Genomic DNA, 19,372 nt, shown 5'->3' with positions numbered 1-19,372 from the left:
AGAAAAGTCCGTTGACAGTATTTTAGACAAGAAAAATATTTTACTGATGACACTGGCTTGTCTTCAAGCCATTTCTCAGTCATAAACAGGCAGATTATTTATATCTGTGTAAACCCACATATTAAATCTAATTAATCTTCTTTCACTCAAGGTTTCAAAAATATTTACAATAATAAACCAACTTTCTCCTTGAGTTGAGCCATCACTTCAGTAAATAAGTTGGTTAGAGCATGATGCCAACAAGGCAAAAGTTGTTTTTTCAGATAATATTCCTAATACCAGGCAATCTTCTCTCAAACAAACACCTAGAGTCACACTGAAAACAGGTACAGAAGACCTAGACTACCAGGAAAATCACTAGGCCAACAACGAAAAAAATGGAGGCAAGCTACATGAACCATGAGAACTACATTTCCACATGAATTTTAGTAGATTCTTCTGATTTCCATCCAACTTTACCACTCTCTCTTTTTAACTATAGTGATCTACTAATAAGTACTTATTTACCATTAGATTTCTTTCTATTTCATTAGAATGAGAGCTGTTAGATTTATGTCAGGCAATTTTTAAGCTTCATATGTTGATTACATGCAGATGCAAATTCAGCTAATTTAATGTTTTCATTACAAGTAAGCAGAAATTTGTGTAGGAGTTACTGTAGTGCTCTGCTTAAGTTTAATTTTAAAAATCTAAGAGTGTACGTACTCCCAGAAAGTTAAAACTCTCAACCACCTCTATTTACAAAAATTTACTGGATATTAAAAACCAAAGTTAAGAATGAGTAATATATATTGTACTTAATATGTATGCTAGTTTACAAAAACTATGTATCTGAAATTAAAACTCTCAGCTTAACAACCAACAGACTGCAGTCTTATTCACTATGGGGGGAAATTACAGACCATGAAAGAGACTGAGTCAGGTGCTCAGGGTCAGAGTTCTCACACTTAGGCTACTATCATGCTTGTCTATCTGGATCTAGCCTTTTCCTCTGCAAAAAAAATTTCTGCAACCCGGTATTAATCCACTTAAAATTCCATTTGATCATCTCCTCAAAGTATTCACAGCCTACTGGGACGGAATGTAAAGAAAATAAATGATTATTCTTCCCCAGTTGGTCTCTCCTCACTAGATTAAAAATCCATTGAAGACAGGGGGTCATGTCTTATTTTTATACCCCAGCGCTTAGCATAATACAAGACCTATAGGAAATTCTAAAAAGTATTTGTTGAACTAAACTTTGAAATGTCACAAATTTGAAGGACACACAGTGGATTCTACAACTTAGTCTGTGGTAAGGGTGAGAGGAAACACTCAAAACATAAGAATACATTTCTTTGTGCTGTATTTCAAAGAACAACTAAAAACTAGCCAGATTCAAAACAAAACAAACAGCCAGATAGAAAAACAGTATGTTCCAAGTAGAGGGAAACACATGACCAACAGAAAGGAGGAGTATGATAGTAAGGTACTTTCAGAAAGCCGAATACAATGCAATGAAGCTGGATGGAACGATGGGAGGATATAATACATGAATAACTATGGAAACTGGGAAGGCAAGCAAAGGGCCAAACTGAGAAGTATTTGAGAGCTAAAGACTTTGGCCTCTACCCTGAAAGTATTAAGAATCACTAAGGAATTCTTAAACAGAGGATGATATGATTATAGTTACTTTTATAGAAAGTGGAGGTTGAAGTGTGGAGGACTGACTAAAGGATGGCAATGGACCAGCTTAAAGGCAACTATAAGAAATGGGGAAACTCTGGCAGCGTAGTGGTTAAGAGCTACGGCAGCTAACCAAAACGTCGGCTGTTCGAATCTACGAGGCACTCCTTGGAAACTCTATGGGGCAGTTCTACTCTGTCCTATAGAGTCACTATGAATCAGAATCAACTTGACGGTAACGGGTTTAGTTTTTTGTTTTATAAGAAATAAGAAATGGGGTCCTGAACTAAGACAGTGAGAGTAAAGATACATTCAAGAAATTCACGGGCATAGAATCAATAGAACTTGGTGTCTATATTAATATAAGAGGGCAAAATGATACGAACAGGAGGAAGAGGATGAGTCAGGGGAAGTAGGCACAGTAATGCCAATAGTAGTAATAACAAGTACAGCTAACATTTCCTGAGCACTTTTTTATGTGTCAGGCAGTATTCCAAGCACTTCACACAGTGAAGTAAGTATTCACTTACTTAATATTCATTAGAACTCTAGAAGTAGGCCTCTTTTTCAGAACAAGGAATGAAGACTAAGGTAGGCCTTAAAGACAGGATGTAGGAATAAGGAAGGAGCAATACAAACTAAAACCAGGAAGAAAAAAGGCATGGGAAAAGTACAAATAAGAAGGGTAGTTTAACTAAAGCAGTCAGTTTGTACAGGAGAGTGGTGGAAGATATGGCCAGAAAACTTGATTGGGTACAGCTCATACAAGGTCTTAAATATAAGTCCTAACTCTCTAGACAGACAGTCATCAAAGATTTTGAAAAGAGGAATGATTTACACATAAATTTAATTGAACATTTATCCCTGGCTAGGAACTAGGCTTATAAAAAGTGGGTCTCTGCCCATTAGTCTAACTACCTAAATGTCCTGTCAGCTCAAACCAAACCCATTGCCATCAAGTCTATTCCGACTCATAGCAATCCTGTATGGCATAGTAGAACTGCCCCATAGGATTTTTAAGGCTGTAAATCTTTTTTTTTTTGTTTTTGTTTAAATCTTTACCGAAGCAGACTGTCACATCTTTCTTCCACAGAGCAGCTGATGGGTTTGAACTGTCGATTTTTCAGTAAGCAGCCAAGCTCTTAACCACTGTGCCACCAGGACTCCTCAAATGTCCTACAATGATCTAGAAATTCATGTGTCCAAAATTAAACTCATATTAGAAGTTCTTCTAGAATTCTGTAGTTTTAGCATGAAACAGGCAATCCATGAATATTCTAGCTCATACCAAAAAAAAAAACAAACCCAGTGCCGTCGAGTCGATTCCGACTCATAGTGACCCTATAGGACAGAGTAGAGCTGCACCATAGAGTTTCCAGGGAGCGCCTGACAGATTCGAACTGCTGACCCTTTGGTTACCAGCTGTAGCACTTAACCACTACGCCATCAGGGTTTCCATTCTAGCTCATATATGTAGTCAATATATTTAATAAACAGTGAAAGAGTCTCTGTCCAAAGGAATTACACTACACCTCTCAAAAACAAAGCTTTTTGATAGTTCAGAAGACTAGTAAATGACCGAATGAGAGAACTACTTCCTTTTATGCAAATAATAAACTGTCATTTGGAAGACAGGCCTGGAGATCTGCTTCTGAAAGGTCAAAGCCTTGAAAACCCTATGGAGCAGTTCTACTCTGCACACGTGTGGTTGCAATGAGTCGGAATCAACTTGACGGCAACTAACAACAACATGCAGATAACGGAGTTACAAGTTACTGGCCCTAAGAGTCTTCCTCCCTTCTCAGTCCAAACAAACATCTCAAAAGGTCCACATTTCAAATCCTTATCAGAATCCTGTCTCCCACACCCTCCCCAAAAAATAACAAAAATCTTTTACGCAGTCCACGAAGCAAGAAAACAAATTTTTCAAGCTGGTAGGCTAAAGCTGTTTAAAGGCTAACTTCAAAAGAGTGGGGGAGAAGAGGCTTTGCTTGTATGAATTAGCTATGATAAAAGGAAGCTAAATAAGCTTCACTGGAGATGTATAAATGATTGAGGGTGGGGGGCCTGAAATAGGCTGAGGGGTACAGGCCCACTGAAAGCTCAATACCAAGAAGCAGAATCATTTGTGTATGAGCTGTGGAACACAGTACAAGTTAGCAGGAAGACAATTTCCTATATATCATTTTCCTGATTCTTAAGCAAAGGTAAATATAAAGCAAACACTTCATATGCATAAACATGGTCAGTATACACTAGTGTCCAGAACTCTAGAATTTTTTTCAGTTCATCCTTTCTCCCCATCTCCTGCAAATAATGTCCTTTGACCAGCAGCTGGGAAGTCTCATTTTAAGTGATCAGCATTCCTCAGACATTCATTCTAAGGGGTTGGACTATTTGCTTCCATAGAAACAGCTTTGTCAGCTAACATGGGATTCAGGCCAAGAACAGTGAAAAGAACTTACATTATTCAAATTAGAAGACCTTGTCTACTAACCTCTTAGCTTCTCTTCTCTGGTTTTTCACAGAATTCAGGGTTTCTTAGTCTGTAAAATAGAAAAATGAGATGATTAATCAAGTGTAAAAGTCTGCAGTGTTTTTTAAGGGGAAGAAGGAGAAGGGAGGCAAATTAATTCAATGACACCCAATTCTGTTCATAGATTGCTATGATTTCTTAGTGGGAAGTTGTAAAAATGCACCCAACTTCTAAGTCTCTAGTGGACATCAGCTAAACTCAATATCAATCATCTAAAATCAGTGATGAGAAAGACTCAATTCAAAAGCTTTTTAAAAAGGGGATAAGCCATTTTAGCAGATTTTTTTTCATGATGCTTTTTGACTTCTAGGTTAATTTAAGGCTCAAACAAAAACGCAGTTGTTTCTTTTAACTACAACTTCTGGATCTATTTTAAACATAACACGTAATTGATGATGCCAAGAAAGTAAGACGTTTAGGATCCAGAAAGATCAAAAAAAACTTTTTTTTGACACACAGGAACCACAGTTAACTAACGGGGAAATGTTGGTGCTGTCATGAAGACCAAGAAAGAAGAGCATCCTGCACTAACGGAGTTTACATTCTGGTAGGACAACAATAAGCAAACAAACGATTTCAGAAAAAGGGCTACAGAGAAAGTAACACAGGGTAAAATAATAAAAAGTGATGTCTGAACAGGGCAAAATTAGATAAAATGGTCAGGAAAGTCTATTTTTAGGAGGTGATATTTGAGTTACATGACAAAAACCAGCCATCCGAATATCCAGAAACAAAAAGTTTCCAGGTTGAGGGAACAGAAAGTGCATTTCTTTATGGATGTTTCCCCCAAAATCTTAATTGTACTACTATCTCCAATATTTTTATCTTCCTTAGCTGTACCATCCAATCAGTTGCCAAACTCATCGATTCTGTAAGGATTTTTAGAATCCATTATCCTAAATTAAGCATTCATTCTTTTCTCATCTGAACTATTTTAATAGTCTGATTTCATTTCCTCCCTAATTATCCCTAGCCCCATGTGCCTAACACATTCTCTTTTTTCAAGTCCCAATTTAAATGCTATCTTCTCCAGGAAGTCACCACTGCTGGTGTGAATGTAAGATGAAAATCGATTTGGCGCTTCCAAAAAAAAAAAAAAAAATTTTTTTTTTTTTTTTTTAAAGCTATAAATAGAAGTACCACACGATCCAGCAATCCCACTCCTAGGAATAAATACTAGAGAAATACGAGCCATCACACAAATAGACATACACACACCCATGTTCACCGCAGCACTGTTCATAACAACAAAAAGATGGAAACAACCTAGGTGCCCATCAACAGATAAAGGGATAAGCAGACTATGGAACACTATGCAATGATAAAGAACAATGATGAATCTGCCAAGCACCTCACAACCTGAATGAATCTGGAGGGTATTACGCTCAGTGAAATAAGTCAATCACCAAAGGACAAATATATGAGACTATCACTGAAAAAACTCATGAAAATGTTTACACACAAAAAGAAACAATCTTTGATGGTTACGAGAGAGGGGAAAGGTGGGAGGGAAAAAACACTAAATAGACAATAAATAAGTGGTAACTTTGGTGAAGGGTAAGAGAGTACACAATACTGGGGAAGCCAGCACAACTTGTCCAAGGAAAGGTCATGGAAGCTCCACAGACACATCCAAACTCCTTGAGGGACCAAATTACTGGGCTGAGGGCTGTGGGGACCATGGTCTCAGGGAACATCTAGCTCAAATGGAATAACATAGTTTACAAAGAAAATGTTCTACATTACACTTTGGTAAGGAGCATCTGGGGTCTTAAAAGCCTGGGCAGTCATTTAAGATTCTCCACAGTTCTCACCCCTTCTGGAGCAAGGGAGAATGAGGAAAACCAAAGGCACAAGGAAAAGATCAGTTCAAAGGACTAATGGACCACAACTACCACAGCCTCCACCAGACTGATTCCAGCACAACTAGATGGTGCCCAGCTACCACCACTGACTGCTCTGACAGGGATCACAATAGAAGGTCCTGAACAGAGCTGGAATAAAATGTAGAACAAAATTCTCACTCACACACACACACAAAAGACCAGACTTACTGGTCTGACAGAGACTAGAGAAACCTCTAGGGTATGGCCCCTGGACACCCTTACAGCTCAGTACTGAAATAACTCCTGAGGTTTACCCTTCAGCCAAAGATTGGAGAGGACAATAAAACAAAACGAGGCTAAAAGGGCACACCAGCCCAGAGGCAAGGGTGAGAAGGCAGGAAGGGATGGGAAAGCTGGACAAATGGAAATAGGAAACCCAAAGTTGAGAAGCGGAGGATGTTGATATGTCATAGATTTGGCAACCCATGTCACAAAACACGTGTATTAATTGTTTAATGAGAAACTAATTTGCTCTGTAAACCTTCATCTAAAGTACAATGAAAAAAACTTAAAAAGTAAATAAACTTTCCTGGCCTTTCTCTCACCAATGCAGTTTTCAATTTTCTTAAAAATTTCTTTATAATAAGCCCCCGTCATTGTCCTGTGTCCTTCAAGAAAATCTACCAAGATTACCCCTTTGGAATTCCAAAAAACAGTCACCATAACCTTCTGAGTGGTTTCCCTCTCTTGGTTCATCTTTGAGGTCTTCCCGGCCTTTCTCAAAACACTTGATCCATCTAAAAATTGTTGTTTCACGTGGGGCAGCATTCCCATAAACTTGCTGCAAAGCTTCAATGATTTGGGAATATGTCCACTTGAGTTCTGTTAAAAATGTGATATTAGCCCTGACCTCAAAATTGTTTTTTTCCATGGGCACAAAAAGTATCCATTTTTTTCTGAAGGCACCCCAACGACACTAAGACAAGTATATTACTGAGAGAACTTTTCTTCTGCCATTCACTGATCACAGAGACATGTTTAAACAACTTTTGTTTGGAATAAACACATACGTGTATGAACTGGAACCCTAATAACAATACTTTTTTTTTTTTTTAATTGTAAATAGTTATATTCATATGTGTGTTGCAAACATAGCTCAAAACAATGCCTGGTCTACAGTTAGTGTGATACAAGCGTTTACTATCATTATCATTACAAGGGGGCCATGATGTGGACTAATTTCCAGATGCATAGCACAGACAAGTGTTACAGATTCTTATGAGAGGGAAAATTTATGTGTAGTGAGAATGGTCAGAACAGGCTTCAACAAAGAGGTGAGAAGATGTAAATTAGATCTTGAAGGAGAGAATCACAGAACTGAGAGTTGATGGGGATTCAGCACTCACGCAATCGATGGCTTTACCTCACAGAAGATCAAGGGCCCCAGGGGAGAGGTGGACTTCCAGTGGTTATCCAGCTAGTTGGGTGCACGGCTCTGACTAGAACCCAGTTCTAATGATTTCCAGATCTGTTTGTTTTACCGTTCTGTCTCCAAGCAACTCCTGTCCAAGTCATTCTAGGGTAGCTAAAATTAGAGAGCTATGCCTCCTTAATCCATACGAATGCTTCCTCTTGGGGCACTAATACCAGTCTGAGTTTCATATATGGCCTTTTCTCTGCCATTTCCTTGGGAAAGATTCAGCAGAGCAATGAATTTGACAATCACAGGAAAGATCTTTCACAGAAACATGGGAAATGGATAATCATGAACAGGCTCTAGGTGCTAACAACTAACATTTATTGAGTACCTTCTGTGTCAGGTACCACATTTTGTAATTTTAACTTCCACAGTAATCCTCCTTTATACAGAAAGAAAAACTAAAGTCTTAATTTCTTGGTATCTTAGCTTCATAGTTTGCCAAAGGTCTCATAATAACAAAATGATTGGACCAGAGTTTATACAATGGTCTATCAGAATCCAAGGTCCATATTCTAACCCTGGGACAGAAAGGTGGTTGCACTGTGTGTACAAACACCAAGTGATCAGTAGTGCCTGCCTGGAGCACTATCGTGAAAAACTGTGAGCACAGATGTTGGATCTGTGGCAGGAATAATGTACAGTCAGCGATGTCTGCCATGGGTAATAGATCCAGAATCAGCAGTACTAAAACTGCATTTGCTGGGCTGGCTAACATCAGCCTGTACTACCCAGAGTCCAGGCTGAGGCTATCAGTGAGAGGATTCACTTCTTTCAGAGAGAGGGGGTCGACTTGATGTCACACAACAACAACAGCATCTTATAGTCTCTGAGTGGCACAAATGGTTAAGTGTTCATCTACTAACCAAAAGGTTGGCAGTTTGAATTCACCCAGAGGCACCTCAGAAGAAGGACCTGATGATCTACTTCCTAAAGGTCACAGCCACTGAGAACCATACAGAGTGCAGTTCCGTTTTGAAACACACTGGGTCACCGTGAATCAGAATCAACTTGATGGCAACTGGTTTGGTTTGGTTTGCTTTAATAGAGTAGCAACACTTTTTGACTAACCCTCTATCCTTACCATACAACCAGATAATCCCAATCTTAGGTATCTGCTCAAGAGAAATGAAAACTTATGTTTATAAAACAAAAACAAAACCACCTATATGCAAATGTTCATAGCAGCTTTATTCACATTTGCAAAAAAAAAAAAAAATCTGGAAAGAACATAAATGTCCTTCCACTGGTAAATACATACACTGATAACCCACACAATGGAATACGTCTTAGCCACAAAAAGGAGCAAAGTACTGATACACTACAACATTAATGAATCTTAAATGCATTATGCTACGTGAAATAACATTGCATTTATATAGCATTCTGAAAATAGCAAAACTATAGTCGGAATCGACTCGACAGCACTGGGTGGTAGGTTATAGGGACAAAAAGCAGATCAGTGGTTTCCCAGGATGGGGGAAAGGGGTTGACTACAAAGGGGCACAAAAGAATTTGGGGGGATGATAGAACTATTCAATATCTCAATTGCGGTAGTAGTTACACAACTGTATGAAGCTGTCACAACTCATAGACCCATATACCAAAAGTGATGAGCTTCACAGTATATAAACTATAAAACACAGTGAAAAATGAAACTACAGTAATTAAGACGATATATGTGGTATCGGCAATGGAACAGAATATATTAATAGATCAATGTAACACAATTAAAAAGAAAAACCATTGCCATCTAGTCAATTCCAACTCGAGGCGACCCTATTTAAGACAGAACAGAGCTGCCTCATACGGTTTCCAAGGAGTGGTTGGTGAATTCAAACTGCTGGTCTTTTGGTTAGCAGTCAAACACTTAACCACCACACCATCAAGGCTCCGTGTAACACAAAAGAGTCCAGAAATTAACCCATATTTTCAACAAAGCTGCTAAGATATTTGAATAGGAATCGTGCTGTAACAAATGGATATCTATATGGAAAAATAATGAATGTAAATCTTCATTCACATCATATATAAAAACTAAGTTGAAATGGATCATAGACCTAAAAAATAGAACTAGAAGAAAGCACAGGAGAAAATCTTTATGACTTGAATTAAGCAAAGATTTTTTAAGCAGGATACAAAAAGCACAAACCATAAAAAGAAAACATGGTAAGTTGAACTCAAAGCTATAAACGAGACCAGACTTACTGGTCTGACAGAGACTGGAGAAACCCTGAAGAGTATGGCCCCCAAGACGCTTATAGCTCAATATTGAAGTCACTCCTGAGGTTCACCCTTCAGCCAAAGATTAGACAGGCCCATTAAACAAAACGAGACTAAATGGGCACACCAGTCCAGGGGCAAGGACAAGAAGGCAGGACGGACAGGAAAGCTGGTAATGGGGAACCCAACAGGAGAGTGTTGACACGTCATGGGGTTGGGAACCAATGTCACAAAACAGTATGTGTATTAATTGTTTAATGAGAAACTAATTTGCTCTGTAAACCACCTAAACAAAGTACAATTAAAAAAAAAAAACTATATTTGTTCTTAAAAAGACACTGCTAAGAAAATGAAAAGGCAAGCTACAGAGAGGGAGAAAATACTTGTAAAATATTTATGTCAGCTATATATAAAGAACTCTTTGTTGTTACTTGTCATCAAGTTGGCTCCAACTCACGGCAACTTCACATATAACAGAATGAAATGCTGCCCAGTCCTGTGCCATCTTCATGATCGTTGCTATATCTGAGTCCAAGAGAACTCTTACAACTCAGTAATAAGTTAAAATTAGGGCTTCACCGAAGAAAATAAACAAATGGCAAAAATAAGCACTTGAATAGATACTCAACATCATTACTCATTAAGGAAATGCAAACTAAAACCACAATGAGATACTGGCATAAGGACAAGACATACAGATCAATAGAATAGAACTAAGAGTCCAGAAATACTCCCACATTTAGAGTTAAATGATTTTCAACAAGGACGCCAAGACAATTCATTGGAGAAAAAACAGTCTTTTCAACAAATGGTCCTGGAACAACTGGATAACCACATCCCAAAGAATGCAGTTGGGCTCTTACCTCACATCATATATAAAAATTAACTCAAAAAGGATCAAAGACATAAATGTAAGAGCTAAACTATAAAATATAAAACTCTTAGAAGAAAACATACACATATCTTTGTGTATATCTAGGCAATGGTTTCTTGGATACGGTATCAAAAGCAAAAGCAACAGCAAAAAAAAAGTCAGACATCATTAAAATGAAAAACTTTGTGTTTCAAAGGACACCATCAAGAAACTAAAGAGAGAGCCCACAAAAAGGGAGGAAATATTTGCAAATCACATATCTAATAAGGGACTTGTATCTAGAATAAAGAACTATTACAACTCAATAATAAAAAGACAAATAACCTAATTAAAAAATGGACAAAGGATCTAAAGAGACAGTTCTCCAAAGAAGATATACAAACAGCCAGTAAGCACATGGAAAGATGTTCAAGATCATTAGCCATCAGGAAAATGTAAATCAAAACTACAGTGAGATACCACTTCATAACAAAAAAGATGGCTATAAGTAAAAAGACAGAAAATAGCAAGTGTGGGGTTCAGAGAAATTGAAATCCTCACGCACTACAGGTGGGAAAGTAAAAATGATTCTGTTGCTGTGATCGTTAAGGTTGTGAGTCAACTTGGCTGGGCTATGATTCTCAGTGGTTTGGCAGTTATGATGTAGTTTGGCAGCTGTATGATGTGATCGCTTTCCATGGTGAGATTTGATATAATGTGATCACCTCCATGATGCAGTCCGCTGTGAGCAGCCAATCAGTTGAAGGGGAGTTTCCTTGGGAGTATGGCCTGCATCTAAGTGGACACTCTGGCAAGGCTTGTGGACTTTTGCTTGCTCTGGATCCTGCAGCTGGTTCCTATTTGCCTGACCTCTGGTTCTTGGGACATGAACTAGGAGCTTACCTGTGATCTTGCCTGCCAACCTTGGGATATACCAGTCTTCGCAGCCTCTGAGCAAGACCCCTGCTCTCTAACCTACCGATCTTGGGTTCACCAGCCCCTGCAGCTAAATGTACCAGGAGAAGCCTCCAGCCTGACTTACAGATTTGGGACGGTCCAGCCTCTACAACTTTGTGAGCTATCTCCTTGACAGAAATCTCTCTATATACATATTTACATGCTTTGCTGGTTTTGCTTCTCTAGAGAATCCAGCCTAAGACAGTCGCTGTGAAAAACAGTTTGCCAATTCCTGAAAAAGTTAAATATAAAATTACCATGTTGTTGTTGTTGTTAGGTGCCATGGAGTTGGTTTCAACTCATAGCAACACTATGTACAACAGAACGAAACACTGCCCAGTCCTGTGCCATCCTCACAATGGCTGTTCTGCCTGAGCTCATTGTTACAGCCACTATGTCAACCCATTTCATCAAGGGTCTTCCTGTTTTTCGCTGACCCTCTACTTTATCAAGAATGATGTCCTTTTCCAGGGACTGATCCTTCTTAACAATGTACCCAAAGTATGTGAGACATAATTTTGCTATTCTTGCTTCTAAGGAGCGTTCTGGTTGTCCTTCTTCTAAGACCGATTCGTTCTTTCTTTTGGCAGTCCATTCATTGCCAACACCTCAAAGGCATCAATTCTTCTTTGGTCTTCCTTATTCACTGTCCAGCTTTCGCATGCATATGAAGCGATTTAAAACATCACAGCTTGGGTCAGGCGCACCTCGGTCTTCAAGGACACATCTTTGCTTTTTAAGACTTTAAAGAGGTCTTTTGCAGCAGATTTGCCCAATGCAAAGTGTCTTTTGATTTCCTGACTGCAGGTTCCATGCGTGTTGATTGCGGATCCAAGTAAAACGAAATCCTTGACAGCTTCAAACTTTTTTCCGTTTATCATGATATTGCTTACTGGTCCAGTTGTGAGGATTTTTGTTTTCTTTATGTTGAGGTATAATCCACAATGAAGGCTTTGATCTTCATCAGTAATTGCTTCAAGTGCACTTTCGGCAAGTAAGGTTGTGTGATCTGCATAACGCAGGTTGTTAATGAGTCTTCCTCCAATCCTGATGTCACCTTCTTCATAGTCCAGCTTCTCGGATTACCTGCTCAGCATACTGATTGAATAAGCATGGTGAAAGGATACAACCCTGATGCACATCCTTCCTGACTTTAAACTACGCAGTATCCCCTTGTTCTGTTCAAACAACTGCCTCTTAATCCATGTACAGGTTCCTCACGAGTACAATTAAGTGTTTTGGAATTCCCATTCTTCGCAGTGTTATCCCTAATTTGTTTGTAAATTATCACATGATCCAGCAATTCCACTCCTTGGCATATACTCAAAAGACTTGAAAGCAAGGACTGAAACAGATACTTGCACACCAACATTCACTGGGGCATTATACACAACAGCCAAAAAGTGAAAACAACCCAGGTGTCCATCAACACACAAATGGATAAACGAAATGTGGTTTACACATACGATAAATAGTAATCAGCTGTAAAGATAAATGACATTCTGATACATGCCACGACATGGATGAACCTTGAAAACATTATCCTGAGTAAAATAAGTCAGGCAAAAAAGGACAAACATTGTATAATCCCACTTATGTGAAATATCTATAATAAGCAAATGTACAGGTACCAAAGTTTACTAGTGGTTACCAGGGTGGGTGGGAGGGCGAAAATGTGGAAGTACCGTTTAAGGGGTACTGAATTTCTGTAAGGGTGATGAAAAAACCTGAAAACGGATAGTGGAGACTGGTTGCACAACATGGTGAATGTAGTTAATGTCACTGAATTATGCACGTAAAAACTGCTGAAATGGCAAATGTTTTCTTATATGTATTTCGTCAAAATAAAATTTAAAAAGAAAAACGCTAAGCTGATACATTCCTCTTATTTTACAAATGACAAAGGTCCAGAAAATTTAATTCATTCAGCGAGGCTGAACAAACGCTCCGTGGCAGAGATCAATAAACTCATAAATTCAACAAAACAATGATAAGCAACAGAGCAGCAACAGAGTAAATGGAATAAAAAGTACTGCCAAATAAACTGCCTTACGCTGTATATTGAAATCTAAGTGCAAAAGCAAACACATTTTTAGTAATACATTCCAGCATATAATATATTCTCCATCATCAATTGCTTACGATCTGGCTGGAGAGACAAAACATATAGAAATGATAAATTAAATAGTTACATTAAGGGTAGCCCAAAGAAAGAAATACTAGAAATGTACAGGGCAAACATATTTAATGGTCACAGCTAATATTATTTATTAACTCCCTCTGCGTGCAGACCAGTGTGCTAAGTACTTTATATAGTTAATTCTCAAACAACCCTCCAAGTTTCATTACCATCATCCCCAATAACAAATGAGACATGTTTAAAGAAGCAAAATATCTTGCCCAAAGGACACTTCAAAATAAACATACTAGATAATTCTTACAATATCTTTGTGTGTAACTTAAAAAGAATTACTAACCCTATTTTATAGTAGGATGGTTACTTACATGGTCTGAGTACCTAGTGATGTTGGTAGTAGAGGTGGTAGTGGTTATAGTAGTAGAGGTAAAAGCAGTAGCACTATTTACCAGGCACAGTACCACAAATTTCACCTACATTATCTCAATTATCCTTCCAACTACCTTACGTTATCATTAGTTCACAGATGAGGAAAACAAGTATGGAGAGGTTAAGTTGCTTCCCAAGATCATAAATGTAATAAGTGGCAGAGCCAAGACTCATACTAAGTCTGTAGAGCTCCAGAACAGAAGCTTTTAACTTTTGCCATTCGTCTTAACCACTACTCAGCGGAGAGAAAGAAAAATTCCTATTGCTCATTAAGATTAATTCTTGGTTTAGTGTTTTGAAGGGTACCTTCTTAAGATTTCCTTCACTTGTTCATAAAGATTCTCTGAGAAACATTTGCAGACCCAAGTAGCTACTACAGGCAGTCCTTGGATTATGAACAAGTTCCATTCCTAAATCTGTCTTTAAATCTAATTTGCACATAAATCAGAACAGTTAGGTATAGTTCATATCTAACATCAGTTAGTCAAATGTTTGTCTTAGTATAATAGTGTATAGTGCACTTGCTTTTTTAATGTCTAAAGTTTGGCCTTACAGATTCCAGAGAACAATGGGAGTGCATCCTTCACCATGTCCTTCTGTAAATTTGGGTATTGCTCTGTTATAGCAGTACCTTGCAATACAAAGAAAAGTTGTGGGAACAAGAGATCCTCATCACTTTTTTTTTAAATCAGATCATTAAGCTGCTTATATACTATGTAAGGAGCCTCGGTGGCTCAGTGGTTAAGTGCTCCGCTGCTAAGTGAAAGGTCGGCGGTTTTAACCTACTAGCTGCTGTACAGGAGAAAAACGTGATAATCTGCTTCCGTATACATTACAGCCTCGGAAATTCTATGGGGCAGTTCTACTCTGTGCTATAGGGTTGCCATTAGTTGGAATTGACTTGATGGCACATAAGAACAACATGGAAACCCTGGTGCCGTAGTAGTTAAGTGCTACAGCGGCTAGCCAAAAGGTCAGCAGTTCGAACCTACCAGGCGGTCCCTGGAAGCTATACGGGGCACTTCTACTCTGTCCTATAGGGTTGCTGTGAGTCAGAATTGACTCGATGGCAACGAGTTTGGTTTGTTTTAAGAAAAACATATATTATGTGTAACATTCTTTGCAGTAAAAAATACTGTAAAAAAAAAAATCAGTGGAAAAATTCTCCATTTGCTCAGATCAAACACAAAGTTGAAGGTCTTTGGAGATATTCAAGGCCACACTGGAATGGTAGGAATTGGTTAGAAGCCAAAGAGTATCAAAGATATCAAATGTTTGGTTACTTGAACTGCCCCATTATCACCTTCAACTCCTCAATAATAAAAGATTAAATGCATCCAAAAGATTAGCAAAGTTTTTGAAAACAATAAGTACTACGACTAAAGGTAATTTATAACATTTCCGAACTGGCTAGAAAGGGATTTTGAACACGTCGGGGTAAAATTACCTGCAATGTGGCTTTTCAATATATTGCTACCAATCAAGAATATATACAGCCTAGTTGGAGAAAAAGAAGAATGGTCTAGACAAGGAATAGAGCCAGTGTAAGAGATAGACGATAAAGCCAGAGTTGACTCTGAATGCTAAGCTAAATTGTCTGAATCTTCTCTTGCAGGCAGTAGCAAACTATGGGTTTCTAAGTTGAAGGAAAAAAAAGAGAAAGTGTTTTTTTGAAAGATAAATGTAATCTACACTGTAACCAGAGTTATCTGAGAGAGGCCACTTGGGACAATGTTTTTACATATGGGTAGTAAAGGAAATACCAGAAAAAATGAAAAGAGATGATTTCAAACAATGATTATTATAAAGGATGATTTGATAGGATCTGGAGACCAAGAACCAAATATAATGCTACAATATTGAGCATGAAAACTGAACCTGGGAGAATTATGAAACCTTAAAAGAAACAGGAAAATTCAGAGAACAAGTTTTTTCCTCTGAGTGGGGATGGGGAGTAGAATTGGAAAGGACATGATAAATTCCACTTCAGAATATATTTAAAGTGGGAGTGTTTGGCAGGCTATTAATTGCTAGACAGTGACTCCAAAGAGGTCAGGCTAAAAATGACAATTTGTAATTTACATATTCATAGCTTACCTTTGTAAAGCTTTTAAGTTTCTACAAGAGTTTCAAGCACATTATCTCATTTGATCTCCACAATTGCCCTGAAAGGTAGGCAGATCAAGTACCTCCATTTTCCAGAAGATATGTGGGCATTAAGAGTTAAGTCATATACATCTAAGTCAACTGGCATAATAAAATCTATTAAGAAAACATTCCTCATCCCACTCTGGAGAGTGGTGTCTGGGGTCTGAAATGCTAGCAAGTGGCCATCTAAGATGCATTAACTGGTCTCAACCCACCTGGAGCAAAGGAGAATGAAGAACACCAAGAACACAGGGTAATTATGAGCCAAGAGACAGAAAGGGCCACATAAACCAGAGACTACATTAGCCTGAGACCAGAAGAACACCAAGAACACAGGGTAATTATGAGCCAAGAGACAGAAAGGGCCACATAAACCAGAGACTACATTAGCCTGAGACCAGAAGAACTAGATGGTGCCCGCCTACAGCTGATGACTGCCCTGACAGGGAACCAGCCGAGAACCCCTGAGGGAGGAGAGCAGTGGGATGCAGACCCCAAATTCTCGTAAAAAGGCCAGACTTAATGGTCTGACTGAGACCAGAGGGACCCCAGGGATCATGGTCCCCTGACCTTCTTTCAGCCCAAGACAGGAACCATTCCCAAAGACAACTCTTCAGACAGGAATTGGACTGGACTATGGGATAGAAAATGATACTGGTGAAGAGTGAGCTTCTTGGATCAAGTAGACACATGATACTATATGGGCAGCTCCTGTCTGGAAAGGAGATGAGAGGGCAGAGGCGGTCAGAAGCTGGCCGAATGGACACGAATATAGAGAGTGGAGGAAGGAGTGTGCTGTCTCATTGAGGAAGAGCAACTAGGAGTATATAGCAAGGTGTGTATAAATTTTTGTATGAGAGACTGACTTGATTTGTAAACTTTCACTTAAAGCACAATTAAAAAAAAAAAAAAGAGTTCAGTCACATAAACCAAAAAAACCCGTTGCTGTCGAAATTGATTTCGACTCAAAGTGATCCTATAGGACAGAATAGAACTGCCCCACGGAGTTCTCAAGGAGCAGATGGTGGGTTTGAACTTCCAACCTTTTGCTTAGCAGCCACGCTCTTAACCATTATGCTACCAGGGCTTCACAGCTCGAAGTAATAAAACAGGAACTAGAGTCTAGATCAGTGGACAGTTATGTGGATCCATGGTGCTATATTACTTGCATCTTTGTAAAACACGATACCATGTTGAGTACATGCTTCCTTCAAAAGTCACATAACTAAGTCAGTTCTTTTAAAACTAAAGACAATTCATCTTTGCCCCTCAACTGACTGCTTTGTAAAATGAATTTCAATATATTAATTTCACAGACTACAAATTTACTAGAGCACTCAATTTTGGTAGCATGGCATCTACTGCTCAAAGTTTGTAAATTCTCAGTTAAACAAGAAACAGAGACAATCAAGTAGAGAAATGGTAGAAATGTGTAGGAATTTTCCTACTATATTTGTAAAGTGAAACAAAGCTATTAACATTCTTAGTTTCCTAGTAACATTATAAAAATGTTATTCCTTACTCTGCACTGCCCCAACTTCAGTATGTGCTGCCCAAGTGAGCCACATGTCCTAACCTGACAAACCGTTTTAATAATAAAATATTAATTTGCAGCTTGAAAAACAAACATCCTAAAAATACAATAGACTAGCTGCTATCAGATAAATTAGCTGTCCCCCTAGGGTGAAATTTAAGTATTTCGAAAATTATAATTGCAGTATCCCCTAAATACATTTATATATTTTTTCCATCAATTCTATCACCATAACACCTCACATACACCACCAGCTTCTCCATTCTCATACCACTATCTTAAATCATATACACATTACCTCTTCCCTGGGTTTTTCTATAAGCTTCTTAACTAGTCTCTCCAACTTCGGTCGTTCTGGTTGCCAATCATTTTACAAAGTACTGCCAGAATAACTTTCCAAAAGGACACATACTACTAACACGGTGGCCCTTTTCAAAACTTATTGCTTTACTGAGGATTTACCATGTATCATTCATTCAGTCATTTATTCATTCAATCTGTATGCTGAAAAACTAATTAGAAAAGCTGGACTATATGAAGAAGACCAAGACATCAGGATTGGAGGAAGACTTATTAACAACCCATGTTACACAGATGACACAGCCTTGCCTGCTGAAAGTGAAGAGAACTTGAAGCATTTATTGATGAAGATCAAAGACCACAGCCTTCGGTATGGATTACACAACATAAAGAAAACAAAAATCCTCACAACTGGATCAATAAGCAACACCATGACTGTCATGGATTGAATTATGCCCCCCCAAAATGCGTGTATCAACTTGGTTAGGCCATGATTCCCAGTATTGTGTGGTTGTCCTCCATTCTGGGATTGTAATTTTATGTCAAGAGGATTAGGGTGGGATTGTAACAGCACCCTTATTCGGGTCCCCTCCCTGATCCAAGGCAAAGGGAGTTTCCCTGGATGTGGCCTGCACCACCTTTTATCTCTTAGGAGATAAAAGGAAAGGGAAGCAAGCAGAGAGTTGGGGACCTCATACCTCCAAGAAAGCAACACCAGGAGCAGAGCACGTCCTTTGGACACAGGGTCCCTGTGCCTGAGAAGCTCCTTGACCAGGGGAAGATTGAGGACAAGGACTTTCCTCCAGAGGTGACAGAGACAGAAAGCCTTCCCCTGAAGCCGACACCCTGAATTTGGACTTGTAACCTACTAGGCTGTGAGAAAATAAATTTCTCTTTATTAAAGCCATCCACTTGTGGTATTTCTGTTATGGTAGCAGTAGATAACTAAGACAGAATTTGGTATCGAGAGTGGGGTGTTGCTCTAACAGATACTCAAAATGTGGAAGTGGTTTTGAAACTGAATGTGTAGAGCTGCGACAGCGGCAGAGGACCAGCGCAGCAGAGAACCTGCAGCCGCCAACAAGCAGCAATGACAGAGAACCAGGAGCAGCGAAACCAGGAGAACAGCGCCAGACAGCGCTGGAGCCAACCCACAGAGTGAGAGAGCTGAGTGCCTATGCGCAGGCTTCCTGGTGGAGTGGGGTGCCTCTGGGCACTTATTGGTGGAGCTACTGAGCTTTGGAACACTTGCCCCAGCAGGGCAGATGCGGGCATGAGGCCCAAGGA

At 38.9% G+C, this 19,372-nt stretch overlaps 1 protein-coding gene across 3 annotated transcripts in view; it reads right to left on the bottom strand.

The window, feature by feature from the left end:
- The window catches only part of PALS1 (protein associated with LIN7 1, MAGUK p55 family member), a 104,815-nt gene that overhangs the window by 64,114 nt on the left and 21,329 nt on the right, over positions 1-19,372 (bottom strand). For 2 of the 3 annotated variants that reach the window (XM_003408719.4, XM_010588697.3), the window contains exon 2: positions 4,163-4,211. The gene's annotated coding sequence lies outside the window, so the exon portion shown is untranslated. Of the gene's footprint in view, positions 1-4,130; positions 4,212-19,372 lie in introns of all 3 variants that reach the window. The other variant, XM_023546265.2, reaches the window with a different exon arrangement.

This window comes from Loxodonta africana, chromosome 10 (genome assembly GCF_030014295.1).
Source record: "Loxodonta africana isolate mLoxAfr1 chromosome 10, mLoxAfr1.hap2, whole genome shotgun sequence".
Taxonomy (NCBI): domain Eukaryota; kingdom Metazoa; phylum Chordata; class Mammalia; order Proboscidea; family Elephantidae; genus Loxodonta; species Loxodonta africana.
This window is presented reverse-complemented; position numbering and strand designations above follow the sequence as displayed.